The 15,236-nt window shown below is 40.7% G+C and overlaps 1 protein-coding gene across 3 annotated transcripts in view; it reads right to left on the reverse strand.

The window, feature by feature from the left end:
- SLC45A3 (solute carrier family 45 member 3) overlaps positions 1 to 15,236 on the reverse strand; it is an 895,193-nt gene that overhangs the window by 149,126 nt on the left and 730,831 nt on the right. The window contains exon 1 of one of the 3 annotated variants that reach the window (XM_044076828.1): positions 13,435 to 13,688. The exons of the other annotated variants lie outside the window; for them this stretch is intronic. The gene's annotated coding sequence lies outside the window, so the exon portion shown is untranslated. Of the gene's footprint in view, positions 1 to 13,434; positions 13,689 to 15,236 lie in introns of those variants that run through there. 3 annotated transcript variants of the gene reach the window in all.

Raw genomic sequence — 15,236 nt, forward strand, 5'->3', positions numbered from 1 at the left:
TATTTTAGTCTTTCATAATAACTTAGATTTTCACATCCATGGATGCCCTTAGTATATTTCCGCTGTACTCTTTCCAGTTTACTCATGCTTGATTTCTTATAGGGTTTCCATATTGTTATTCCATACTCAAGTTTGGGTCTAATGTAAGTAACAAACAATAACTTCATTATGTTTGATTTCCTAGACTTTATAAATCTTTGTCCAAGAGGAATCTTAACAATTTTGACTTGAAGTCCTTAAGAATTTAAGTATAGGATTATTGCATGTTCAGTGATAACACCAATACTACAGACTGTAACTGTGACAATAAAGACAACCCTGGAACATATAACAGTTGTTGGAGTGTACAGACCACCAAATTCAAGTGCAGATGACCTAGAGGAATTCATACATTTCTTACATGAAACACAGGAGGGAAGAATAATATTAGCTGGGGGCTTAAATCAGACTGGAATAATACTGATTCAACAATGTTAGTAAGGAAATTCTTCACAACATGTATTCAGGAACAACAATTGCTTCAGAATGTAAAAAAACCTACCAGGGGATGGAAGATCCTAGACATTGTTTGTGCTCCTAAAGAAGTTACTGTTACTTCAAGTCAAGTTTTACCACCATTGATGTGCAGTGATCATGGGATTTTAAAGGTTAATTTGTTGCTAGATAATTCTACTAAACAGAAATCTAAACCAATGCACAGAAGATTAATTACAGATTATATGGAAGCAAAACAGCCACTATATAAAACTAACTGGAGTGAGGTGTTCAGTGGAAAAACCGCAGCTAGAACGCAGAAAGTTTTGAAAGAGAAATTGTTTGAGTGCAAAAATACAAAAAATGTTTAACATCAGGATCTAGGCATACAATATCAGGAGGATATATTTCCATAAGAACAAGATATCTGATTAAGGTGAGAGACAAAAAAAATCTAATAAATGGAAGAGAGGTCGAACTTCAACTTTGAAAACTGAAATAAACAAGCTGGACAAACAGATTAAGCATAGTATGAGACAAGATCAAGAAAATTTTGAAGACAATTTATATAAAGATACTGAGCATAATATGAAACCTTTTTATAGATACATAAGATGTGGAAGGAGTAAAGACACAAATTGATAAACTGTGTGCAGTCTAAAATTTATTCTCAGGCAAAACAGATTATAGATATATTTACAAATTCTTATGCAAAACAGTTTGGCTCTACAAAAGGGGTGATACATTGTCCTAGTGACATCTGGGTAACCCCAGATACTGGAATCAAATTAGATTATATCAATAAAGAACTGTGCAAACTGGATCCAAACAAAGCACAGGGAGGAGACGGAACTAGTAACAATGACCTGAAAGCACTTCAGCAAGAATGTACGGTACCATTATATCGATTATTCACTAGGTCATATAAATATGGGAAAATTCCACAAGATTGGAGACATGCACTCATTAAACCTGTCTTTAAGGGAAAGAGGAGTAGGACAAACTCAGAGTCATATACTCCCCTAAGTCTATTTTCATGTTATGGAAAAATAATGGAGAAGGTAATATTGGATAAGTTATTGCCAGAACTGGATAGGTTGAGACTTGAAACCATATATCAGCATGCATATGTTGAAAACAGATCTATTACCACCTGTAACATGATGTTCTATAAGAATACAGCTATGAATGAAAAATTGTGCTGTGATGTAATTTATATAGATTTAACTTCAGCATTTGACAGGGTCATACACAAAAAATAAATTAATACTACTAGTGCTGATGTACTCTTGATAAGCTGGATAGCTGCATGTCTTACAAATAGGACATGGCAAGTATCATACAGCAACTGGACAGAAGAAATCCTTGGTTACAGTCAGGGTGTCCCACAGGCTCTGTCCTAGTCCCTTACTTGTTTAGAGTGTATCTTTCAGACCTAACTTTTTCATCTGAGGTGTTCTACGGTCTATATGCAGATGACCTGAAATTGGGTAAACTGATTACATGCATTACAGATAAGGCATGTCTGCAAAAGAACTTGACCAAATTGACCACTTGGGCACAGGAGAATAATATGCTGATAAATACATCAAAAACTAAGCATATGAGATTTGGGAGACAGAAATTGAAAGGTGAACATTTAATACAGCACACAGTGATTGAAAATATAGACTCATTTAAGGACCTGGGTATATGGGTAGATTCAGATAGGAGTTTTTTCTAATCATATCAACCAATTGGTTAATGATAGTTATAGAACTATAGGTTGTATAAAAAGATTTATAAAAAGTCTAGGAAATAAAAAATAATGAAGTCATTGTTTGTTTGGTACATTAAACCCAACTTGAGTATTGAACAACAATACGGAAACCTTATAAGAAAACAAGCATGAATAAATTGGAAAGAGTACAATGGAAATACACCAGGGGCAACCATGGATGTAAAAATGTAAGTTATTAAGAAAGACTAAAATATTTGAACTACAGTGTCTCTAACAGATATCTAGGAGGAGATCTTATTCAGGTATATATGGCATTTAGAGACAACTACCTCTGGGAATGTTTGGGGTTATCAAAAAGTACTACAGAATCATCAGACAACTTATGTAGAAGATTTTATAGGAATGAGAAGTGTAGTAATTGGTTCTCTGACAGAGTAGCTGATGCATGGAACAGACTACCAAATTACTTTAAAGTACTAGTTTAAATATTTTTAAGAACAGCCTGGACACTTATTACGGGAACAAGTGTTTTGGTATACTGGCAAACTAGAAGAGCATTAATGCCCGTGCTTGAAATATTTGTATGTATGTATGTTAGGAATAGGCTGGTTACATAGCCATATATATCTGCAAATAACAGGCCCAGTAGTTGCTGCCCTAGAAGAGGCATCCACAGCATCATAACTACACTTAATGCTGTGCCTAGCTGTTCGAGCAGCCTGAGAAATTAGATTCTGCATTTGTTTTGATTCTGCAGTTTGAGGGTTCACCATAATCTTATTCAAGGAACGAAGTATAGAAATCAAATATTTATTCATTTGTATCTGATTTTGGAGCTGCTGGTTGAGTCAGGTACTGAAGAAGTGGAACAGAAGGCATCCTGGAAAGTCAAGTACAGGAAGGACCAGGGAAGAGACAGAAGTGCCTATTTCCAAGAGGCTGTAGTACCCCTTTTGTACATCAGAAATTTGTGCAGATTGTCATTCAAAATGTTTCATTATATTTTGGATAGTTTCTCCAGTGGAAGCTTCCTCAGCAAGAGAATCTGGAGAAAGGCAATCCTCTTCATCCAAAGAGATTTATCCAGGAGAGCGTACTGGAGAGGAATAGTTCAAAGACTGGTCTTTGTCATGATCCTGTTCTTCTTCTTCAGAGGAGGATACAATAGTAGGCTTTTGAGGTTTAGCCTGTGGCTGTAGACATGCAAAGGAAGGAGGTTTCAGAGCGATGACAGCTTAAAACAAGCCATGGGAGAAGAGTAATCTATTCACTCCTTTTCCCTAGCTGTTGTGAGGGAGGCTATATGCCTAATCTTTTGTTTTTTTTCTTTTTAGGTGTGATATCCAACTGGATGAGATGTAGAGGTTTGGAACCCTGCCTTACCTCTATGAATGTACCTGGGATCACCTCCTCCCTAACTAATATTTGAGGAACACTATGAGGATTCTTGGAAATGATAAGTTGCTGTTTGCCTGAAGTATCTGCAGTTTGCAAGGCCACAGGAGCCATACAGGCATCCGACAGGGTCTCAGTAGCCGGCAACTGAGAGGTAACCCGATGTAACATGGGTTCTGAATCCTTAGCAGATATGTCTCCATCTAAAACATTTGACTTCGTATCTGTTCTGAGCCTCTTAAGCTTTTTCTGTGGTGTTAGAGGGATGTCTGGGGATGCAGATTCCTACATGTTGGAGTGTACTAGGCACTTTTAAAAAGCTGATTTTCCAGAAAAGTGTTGATGGCGGAAAGTCTTGACCTAGGGATTTTGGGAACAAATGGTTGACAAATGAAACAGGTCTTGTAGTCGTGTTTTGGGCCTTGACAGAAAAGGGACTTAGTGTGCAAGCCCTTGTACTCAATCTGTTTGCTGCAGTTGCACTTACTCCTCCTAGCTGACATCTAACAGTAAAAATTCTGTAACCAAAAAGGCAAAGTAAGGTTCCCTAATGTGGCACTCATCTGAGAAAATGATCATGCAAAGCAACAGTAAAAATGACCAAATGGCAGTCAGCCAAATGGCAATCCTTCTGATGGATGCATGATTTGTGTTCGGGCTGGCGGTGAGATTATCTGGGATGCACACTTATATGTCCATCTATATACCCCTACACTTATGAGGTGAGGTCATGTGTTGGATGTATGACTTCGGGAAGATAAAGCTTTTTTTCCCTCAGCCAGATGTCAATGGTGACAACCCATATGTCCGGAATATGACTTAAGTCATGACATCTTTGTGAATCTCAATCCCTTTGTGTACAGTGCAAGGCCCCTTTCACAGATTTTGGAGTATGCACAAGGGAACTATAAATATCACACTCTGTTTACATCAACAGTGCAATCCACCAGGGTCCAGAGAAAGGAAAAAGTACAGTTTTGTACCTACCATAAATGTAGATGTTCGAAGATCCACATTGCTGCAGTCATAACCTGTGGGTAGTCCGCTGTCCTCGGTCGGCCCGAATACCAAAGTATTAGGCTGGCGTCGGTCATGGCAGATCTGGCGTCAGGGTATTAAAGTGAGTATCCTCACTCTTTTTCTGAAATTTAGTTTCAGACGAAACCAAGTTGGGCTAAGTACCCGTTGGGAATATTTTTGTTTTCTTGCCTCAGTTAATTCCGGATGTCAGAAAAAGTGAATAATTGTATTTCTTGTGGGAAACAGATGGATTACCACTCTCTCTGTATTCCTTGTTTGGGGCCTGAGCGTGCTAGGTTTAATAAGCGCACCATTATGCGCTAGGCTTGTCTTTGGGAAGCGGTGTAATTACAATATGCCATCGGATCCTCCGGCCCGCTTCTGCTAAGAAGCGAAGCAGGATGAGTGGTTCTTTAGAAACTACGCTGGAATCTGTAGATCCAGCCGAGGTTTCAGCTGAGTCTCAGGGGAGGCGTTAATTTTGCAAGATGTGGCCTCTCAGGAGTCAGGTCAGGCTGAGGGGGCCTCTCAGGTTGCTGTACTCCCTTCTTTGCCTAAGGTGGTTAGGCTTTCTCCTTCAGTCTCTAAGGTACCTTCTAAGGGCAGGCCTGGTTTGCCTTCCTCGGGTGTCAGTCCTAGTTCTGCAGGCTCTGTGCCTAAAACACATGCTTAAAATGGCAGAAGATTTATGGAGCCAGAAGTGGAAAGTTTGGAACAGGCTTCAGATTACTCAGAGTCTTGCTGAAGACACTCAGGATTTTCCTCCTTATTCAGATCCAGTCCTTCTGCTTCTCCTCCAGAGGATTTTTCCTTCTCAGAAACCTTGCATTCTATGAGGGAGCATTTTAAATGGGAAGGTCAGGATTTCTCAGATTCCTGAAAGAGGCAATTTTGTTTTACCTCAACTTAGCTATACCTCCTGTTTTGGATGTTGTTCAGGATGTTTTCTCTGAGGCTTCCCTTAATCCAGACTCTTTGCCTCGCCAGTTAAACCTGATAGGTATTACAGAGTACCTGAGGCTCATAAATATCTGTATAAGAGCCCAAGGGCTGACCCAGAAACTATTAGTCAGGGACCTAAGGGTGTCAGGGCTTCTGTTGTAAAGAATCCAGTTCCTATGGATAAAGACTCTAGAGCTTTGGATAGGTGGGGTAAGAAAGTGTACACCTCTTCCACTCTAGCAATGAGGGCTTTGAATTGCCAGTTTCATATGTTAAAGTACCAGAATTTTCTCCTTACTCAATTGAAATCTAAGGTAGATGCTTTGGCAGAGGGCATAGAGTGTAAGGAATTACAGGAGTTGGTTCATGCCTCTGATCAGGTGGGTAAGCATTCCTTGCAGTGTGGTTTCGATGCTTTACAGGCTTCTTCCAGGGTGGCTGCCACTGGATCAGTTATTTGCAGGCACGCCTGGCTTAAGGATCAGAGTTTGTCTGAGCATGTTAAAGCTAGAATTTTGGATGCTCCTTTACAGTCTGAAGTTTTGTTTGGTCCTCCTGTGGAGTCTGTCTTAAAGAAAATGGAAGACAAGGCTAAGTCTATGCAGACTGTTAAAGATTTTTTGCAGGTGCAGCCCCTAAGTTTAGCAGAAATTGGCCTACTAAGGGATGGGCTTACCTTCTTCTGATTTACAGTCTAGGGGCAGATCTAGGCGTGGTAGGGGCAGAGCTCAGGGTTCTTTCAGGCCTAGTGCACCATCTACAAGTGAGGGCAGGGGCCAGTCCTTTCGTAAACAGGCCCAATGACCTGCATCTTCAGCTGCCAGATCCCTCCTGTCTGGCAGCTCCTTTGGGAGGAAAGTTAGCACTTTTCAGGCAAAACTGGCTTTTAGTCACCCAGGACAAATGGGTATTGGACATTATAAACCGAGGCTACAAGTTTTATTTCCACACATTGCCTCCTTTCAAAGGCATGCCAGATGTTCCTCCTCAGCAAAGAGTAGAGGCTCACAAACAGATTTCTTTACTTCTTCAAATGGGGCTATACAGCAGGTCCCTATGTCAGAAGTGGGCCTAGGATTTTATTCTCGCCTGTTTCTTGTACCAAAGAAACTTGGAGACCAATTTTGGATTTATCTATCCTCAACACATACCTGGACATTCCAAAATTCAAAATGTTGACGTTGCAACAACTTCTGCCTCTGTTGGGCAAAGACCACTGGATGGTAACTCTGGATCTCAAAGAGGCTTATCTTCATGTTCCTATCACACCCAGTTGCAGGAGATTCCTGCGTTTCGGCTGGGACTTTACATTATCAGTTCTCTGCATTGCCCTTTGGCTTATCTACTGGATGTTCACAAAGGTTCTGGCCCGTTGATAGCCTTCTTAAGGTTAAGAGGAATACAAATTTATCCTTATTTGGACGATTGCCTGATTCTTGCTGAAGGCGAAAACAAGCTTCTTCACCATCTACAGTATGTTATGGCAGTGTTAAGGTGCCTAGGGTATTCTGTGAACGAAACAAAGTCCAGTCTAGTACCCTCTCAGGAAATGTGCTTTCTGGGTGTGAGACTGAATACAGCTTCCCAGATGGGCTTTTTGACCCCGGACAAGCAAAGGAACCTTACACTTTACTTCCAGCAATTGTCTCTACGGTCCAGGCTGACTGCAAGGACAGTCCTTCAAGCCTTGGGGTTCATGGCATCTTGTATTCTGGTGCTTCCCAATGCCAAACTGCATATGAGGAAGCTACAATGGTATCTCAAAATGTATGGACACAACACTGCCATGATCTGGACACTGTCATTCAAATAATACCTTGCATTCAAAAGGAATTTTTGTGGTGGGCTCAGGAATGTCACCTAAACAAGGGACTCTCTGTGACCCGACCAGGGTCAGATCTTAACGATAGATGCCTCGGACAAGGCTTGGGGAGCACACCTCAATGGAAAGTGGGTTCAAGACACGTGGCCTGCCAGACTTCAACATTTACATATCAACTTGAAGGAGATGTTAGCAGTCCAATTTGCATTGATGGCTTTCAAGGATTTACTTCACCGGGACAAGTGTTGATTCAAACAGACAACACAACTGTCATGTGGTACATCAGCAAGCAAGGGGGAACCCATTCGTACCCTCTTTGCAGACAAGCTATGATTCTGTGGGAGACTGCTCTCAGTATGCACCTCACTCTTCAGGCAAGGTTTCTGCCAGGAGCACAGAACTCCTTAGCAGATGTTTTGAGCAGACAGATGGTGGATCCCCACGAGTGGAAGTTGGATCCTCATGTATTTTGACAGTTGACAGTGATATGGGGGACTCCAGACATAGATCTGTTCGCTTCTCCACTAAATTTCCAGTTGCCAAAGTTTTGCACGAAGATGTTTCATCCCACAGCTTGGAAAGTGGATGCTCTATCATTCAGTTGGAGCAATCTTCACGTCTATGCCTTTCCTCCTCTGCCTCTCCTTTCCAAGGTGCTCTTGAAGGTCAGACAAGACAAGCCCTCCATGATTCTAATAGCTCCAGATTGGCCTCGACAGCACTGGTACCCTCTGCTGAGGAGTTTAGTACGGGAGCCTCCTTGGCCTTTGCCTTCAATTCCACACCTTTTGTCTCAGGCGGGCAATCATTTCCTCAATGTCAGGATTCAGTCCCTGCATCTAACAGCCTGGCATATTCTGTTCTAGAACCTGGAGGGTCAGCTTCCTCAACAAGTTTTGAATGTTATTTTGGAGGCCAGAAGGCCTAGTACAAGGAAAGTTTATGCTGATAAATGGAGGAGATCTTTTATTTGGAGCACAGCAAGGAGTTTTGATGTTTCCAGGCCTAATTTGAGTGTTTCTCTTCAATATCTTACAGAATTATTAGACAAAGGTTTGTCTTTCTCCTCTGTAAAAGTTCATGCTGCAGCCATTTCTGCTCACTATGACTGTGACCCACCATTATTCTCTCATCCTTTGTTTAAGCAATTCCTTAGAGGGCAAAGAACATAAGACCCCAGAGCTCCTACTCCTTCCTGGGATCTCAATTTTGTGTTGGAAAAACTTACTTTACCTCCTTTTGAACCTGCAGCTACATCTGAGTTAAAGTTTTTGTCTTGGAAGACTGCTTTTTTGTTGGCCATTACGTCTGCTAGAAGGGTATCTGAATTACAGGCTCTAATGGCAGTTGAACCCTTCCTGATTTTTCATAAGGATAGGATATCTCTGCGTACTAACCCTACTTTTATGCCTAAAGTGGTTTCAAATGTGGCCCTGAACCAATCTATTCATTTGCCTACTTTTTATGCTGATCCCCAATATAAAGGGAGAATATTTTGCTCACTTTGGATATTCTCAGGCAGTTCTTATATTTGAGCAGGACTAAAAGTTTCAGACAGTCTCAACAGTTATTTGTTTCTTTGCTTTGAGCTCAGGGAAACCTATTTCTAAACAAACTATTTCTAAGTGGATTGGTCATTGTATTGCCTTTTGTTATTCTCATCATGGTAAGGAGATTCCTGGAATCAGACCTCATTCCACTAGGACTACTGCCACTTCTACTGCTTTTTTGAGGGGGGTAGCTACCAAAGATATTTTGGAAGGAGCTACTTGGAGTTCAGTGCACACTTTTTCTAAACATTACCATCTCCCTCTTTATTCCAAATCTAGGGCTGGGTTTGCCACTGCAGTCTTGCAGGGCTTATTAGCAGCTCCCAATGCTTTATGATTTGGCCAACCTCCCTTTACTTTTGCTTTGGGATTCTACCCACAGGTTATGACTGCAGCAATGTGAGATGAAGAACATAGTACAGTTTTGTACCTACCATAAATGTAGATGTTCGAAGATCCACATATTACCCTCCCTCCTTCCCCTCTGTAGTTTGGAGTGGTTGTTTGGTTTAGGTTGTAGATATTGTTTGTACATAGGTTTTTTCTATTTTAGGCTGTGGCCTTTCTTTTTGGGCCTTCTGACATCTGGGGCAAGAAAAGACTGAGGATATGACGTTGGTCATGCGCGTCAGATCTGGCCATGACGCCAGCCTAATACTTTGGTATTCGGGCCGACCGAGGACAGCGGACTACCCACAGGTTATGACTGCAGCAATGTGAGATGAAGAACATCACGTGTTCTTATAACCATGCCAACGTTTTTTCCTTTCCCGACTTTAGTCAGCTTTGAATGAGAACAGTATACTTGGAGTACTGGGTTTGAGTCCCCTACACAGTGAGAATGTAGAGGAGATTTTCCCCATATAAACAGCAGTTTTATTGCTGGTTTTCATTCAATGGTGGCACAGACAAATAGAAGAAGAGTTTGCATTTCTGTTTTCACTGCTGTGTGTGCTTGTATTAGTCATTCATTCATTTTCCAATATCCACTGCAGTGTAGTCAGACCCTGTCTCAGCAACCAATGAGTGTAAAGCAGAAAACTAATCCTAGATAGTAGTCAACTGCAGGATGCCCCCCCACACACACACATGCATACACAACGAAAACAACCTGTACAAGCGGGTCTATTGCTTTTAATCGAATACCACTTATTCGAAAAAGAGCAGTAGACCACTCAGTTACGTAGTCAGACCCTGTCTCAGCAAACAATGAGTGTAAAGCAGAAAACTAATCCTAGATAGTAGTCAACTGCAGGATGTCCCCTTCACACACACACACACATGCATACACAACAAAAACAACCTGTACAAGCAGGTCTACTGCTTTTAATCGAATACCACTTATTCGAAAAAGAGCAGTAGACCTCTCAGTTACGTGAAAGTGCACTTATTCGAAAGTGCACTTTCGCGGGCTACTACTCTGAGCGTATCGCACCACAGTGAAGGACAGTAGGAAAATGTTCTATGTCCTCCACTGTGGTGTGATAGTCACGGACCTTAGGGTTAGGGCATGGGTCATGGTAAGGGGATAGCCCTACTAGCTATCCCCATACCATGACCCATGCCCTAACCCTAAGGGCCGTGACTACTGCACTAAACTGCAGTATGTAGCCCGTTCACTGAAGCGGGTTTCGCGAAAGTGCACTTTCGATTAAGTGCACTTTCGCATAACCCAGGGTCTACTGTGTAATTTTGAAGAAGTGTATTTTCGAAGTTACACAGTAGACCCGTACAAGCACACATGTATGGTAAATTTGGAAAACTGCTGAGTCAGCTGTCAGTCCGTATGCCTTTGGTATGTGGAAGAAAACTGGAGCAACAGTGACATCTAACTCACTGTATTCTTACTGTGTTACAAAACTATGGAACCCCATTCCACTACAGCTAAAACTTACAGAAAATGACAATTGCTGTAAAAGCCTACCAACAACACTCCTGGCTCTGCTCTTCCTCTGGTTAATACCTACCAAAGTAACATTACGCTACTGTACCTCCAACAAAACCTTGCCTCACCCTTCCTAACTCCTCATACATGGAGCCCGGCACTGATGATCAGCTCAGTACAACTTCACTTTTTCTCTCCTACCTTAAACAATCCATACTTCTCTATTGTTTACTTTCCCTCTCTACGTCTGGTTTATTTTATTTCTTTCATTTGTATCTCCACTTTGTAACTACAAAACTAAATGCAAATGTAAATGAATGCTTTTTCCATTTGTTTTACTCATTTGTTTTTGGGCATAGCATTTTCTGTGTAGCTAACTACTATGCTTACCTGCAGTCTATAGTAATCCAAGACATGATACCATTTACAGTGTAAAAAAGAAATGTAATAAAATGATCTATGCATTCGGAACACTTGTAACCTACAAATGTAAATGTGGAACTTGTCTTCCCAACCCTCCACTGAAAAAGGGCATTTATATCCCAGTCAAGAAAGACAAATAAATAATAATAAATAAAATAATACGTAATCTACAGAAAACACATACACACAGCGGAGACCATTGCATTCTGCACAGAAGACACCCCATCCAGAAACTAAACGGGCATCAGCAATATTAACCACCTGTCACTGTGCTGGTAATTACAAATCTGCCCTGTAACCAAAGGTAAACACTTATGTCCAATGAGGCGAATTTGTTTGCCAAAGGAATATAATAAGTGAGATACCTGACAGCACAGCTCAAAGCTGTCTCCTATGTCAGTAACACAGGTGTGATAACATGAATGTGTAGCTATAAGATGAACAAGACAGGAAAGGTCAGGTATTTCCTGTTACAGGAAGAAGGAAATAGGCGTTCCATCTAACTGCTGCCTCAAGTAAGGGGAAAGGTGGAAGTTCATTATCAATGGATGCAAAGGTGACAAAATCCAACTGCAAAATGTAGGGGATGCCTAGCTTGGGAAAAGTGCCTTTCGCATGACAGAAAGGGGTGGAGGAATCAGATCTGTCCTATGCCCTTCCAGTGACAAAAGCCCTTCCATGATGGCAAAATATTTGCCTTATTGTACTAGGTATATTGGCGTAAGTCATACATTTAATTCTAAACTTTGACAAAACTACTCTGCATTATACATACTCCACAATAATCAACAGATCTTTCACAGAGAGATTTTGTGATAAAACTGCAATGCAAGCTACACAAGAGGTCACGGCTTGTGGTCAGAAATAGCGTAATTTACTGTAGAAACACAAAACCAAATGGTTTCTTATTAATACAGAAGATGCAAGCAAGTACAGAACAGCAATACAGCATAAATTGGAGCTAATAAGGAAGAGACTGCAGAAACACAGGAAGTCATCAAGAAGGGATGTTGTTTATTGCTGCCTGAGCGCAAAAAAAAAAAAAGTGAACTTGATAAGTAAAGCTACATCAAATGGAATTTAGATAGAAAGCTTTAAAGGTTTCAAAGTAAGCTGAACACAATGCAAAAAAAAAAAAAAAAAGCATAATTTTGGCACATTCAGCCTGCCATTTGTGTATCTTCTGTAATAATTTTCTCCCCATCTACTTTTTGCAGTGAAACTGAACAAGCAGACTTGGTTTTCAGTCCCTACAAGCTCATCTGTACCTGACTTGAACTCTTGAACTTTAGTGAAAAGGTTTAAAGCTACAACTGCTATTGAACTTCATCCTGGAGTTGTGGACTGGAGTCCATCATTCCCCATATACCTGGGGCATTACTCTGGCTCTGAGCTAGCCACTTTGTCAGGAAGTGCTCCCAGAAAGGAGGCATTTTTTGTGCCTAGTGCGTTTACATGCTTAAATTAAAGTGTGTGTGTGTGTGTGTGTGTGTGTGTGTGTGTGTGTGTGTGTGTGTGTGTGTGTGTGTGTGTGTGTGCGTGTGTGTGTGTGCGTGTGTGTGTGTTTGTGTGTCATGTACACGATCCTCTGGTGTCATGTACTTCTGGTATGGTAAGAATAGCTGATTTGTGATGCCATTAAGATTAAGCAATCTCATATTTCTCACTCGTTTCACAGGGCTTGTCTATATCTTAAGTTTAATAGTGCATCCCAGATTTCAGATTTAAAACTAGATCACTCTACTATATGCCCTGCTGTACGTTGCTTCCTTGTCTTGCTTACATGACATATTTTAGCAACAAATTAATCAATTGTAATGAGTCTGCACACCACCTCACACAGAAAAGGGTAAACAGAAGATGCATAGATACATTTCCCTGTCTGGTTAGATACTTCAGAGTCCAAACTCCTCAGTTATACCTACAGCAGATGCAAGTAATAGACACTGCAGGATAGCAGTATCTCAGAAAATCACACAAACTTGAACTATTACACATAATGGGTCTAGATTTAAATACTATACACCAGTCAGTGATTTTTTTATTCTTAAATGTCCATTCAAAATATACAGACTCTGTGAAAGACAGAATAATTATTTCATAAAACAAGATCTACCTTTAGACAGTTGATGGGGATTTCACTTTAATAACATTGTACACCTAATCTAAAGCTTTGAAAATAATTAACAGAAGTTTTGCTTACCTGAGGAGGAAATGAACTTTCACCACGGCCATAAATCTTAACAGGACTTTACCCCATAAAAGCAGCTAAATTCTTTCAAAACACTGCCAGATCCCAAAGTGCAAGTAGAAAGACGTATTACGTGTGCTGTCACAGATGTTGACGGCTCACTAAGTGGGAACTCAGAACTTCAGATCTTTGTATGCCAGTCCAAAACAGCATTGCTGGCAACCCTGACTCTTTTACTTGTTGCATAGCGTGTACAGAAAGTATCGCTTGTGTCTATAACTCCACTCCAGAGTTCTGAGAGATGATCACATGGGCTAGAGGAGGCAGCTGAGAGAGAGAGAGAGAGATGGAGGCAGAGAGGGGAGGAGCATGTGCACATATATATGTATGTATGTGTTTATGTCTGTGTCTAAGCCTTCCAAATGTTAAGTCTTACGTTGTTAACATGCCTGATGCCATAAAGGGGTCTGTAATGTGTGAGCACATATCACAAAAGTCGATACAGATCAAGGTTCATTATTTCAACAGAAATGTCAGAGCAATGCATACAACATTCTTTCCAGCAATCTTAAGTATATTATAAGATTAAGCAAGCAAACAGCAGCTTTTTTCTCCTTGGCTAGTTAGACTGTAGAACACAGGTACGCTTCGTAACAATTTTACCAGCTTGTATTTGCTGTCAGTAAAACTTTGCCTTATTGTTCCTTCTCACTTTTCTTCTTTCCTCCCCTTAACATCTAGTAAACTGCCCAGTCTTGTTTTCTGTAAAAATTACAGACTCAGATACGTGTACATTAACAGTACAAGCAGACCAGTTAATCCTCTATGAGCAGAAACTGTAACAAGCCTTTGTTGTACTATCACACCAACACTCTAACCCTTGACCAGGGTGTATCAGCAAATAATGGTCTACTGGTTCAGATAATATGCCCAGTAAAGAAATTACAGCAAATAATCTGCCATCAGTATGCCATGCTTTGCACCTTCCACATGCATGCCAAGTAAAAGCTACGCTCACTTCAGTGTCACATTTGTGTCTGAAACTACTATAGCAATAACCCATGCCTGGGTGTGGGTAATGCTGGATTTACCCATGGTTAGCGTGGTTTGGTTACGAGGGCAAAGCCCGAGTGGCCAAACAAAGCCAACCGTGGGTAAATCCAGCATTACCCACACCCAGAAGTGGGTTATTGCTATTATACAATGACATTATTTAAGAAAAAAATAATTACTTTTCTTAAATAATGGCATTGTATAATGCCTCCTTGCTGCCCTTCAGCAGCTGTCTGGTATTCTACAGCAGTTCTGATGTACTGCGCATGTGTATGCCTATGCAGTACATCAGAACTGTGGGCAAAAGCAACGGAGAAAGCAAGATCTCCGTTGCTTTTTACAAACTGTTTCACTATGTTAAATGGGTTTAACATAACGAGACAGCTTTAAAAAAAGCAACGGAGAATCTCCATTGCTTTTTTTTAAAGCTGTCTCGGTATGTTAAACCCATTTAACATAGTGAGACAGCTTTAAAAAAGCAACGGAGAATCTCTGTTGCTTTTTTTAAAGCTGTCTCGCTATGTTAAACTCTTTTAACATAGCGAAACAGTGAGAAAAGAGAGTTATAGTAATGGAAAAAGTCCGGGTGACCGGACCTTTTTCCATTACTATAACTATGATTTACAACATGCACGCTGACCAATCAGCGTGCACGTTTTTGAATATTAATGGGGGGGAGTTGTATAATGTCCTGTAATCCATCTCATCTGGATTTTCTCCACTCTTCCTTCACAATAAAACTTTCTTACTTCTCTCCTGAA

This window comes from Protopterus annectens, chromosome 7.part0 (assembly GCF_019279795.1).
Source record: "Protopterus annectens isolate FY-2018-M chromosome 7.part0, PAN1.0, whole genome shotgun sequence".
Lineage (NCBI taxonomy): Eukaryota > Metazoa > Chordata > Ceratodontiformes > Protopteridae > Protopterus > Protopterus annectens.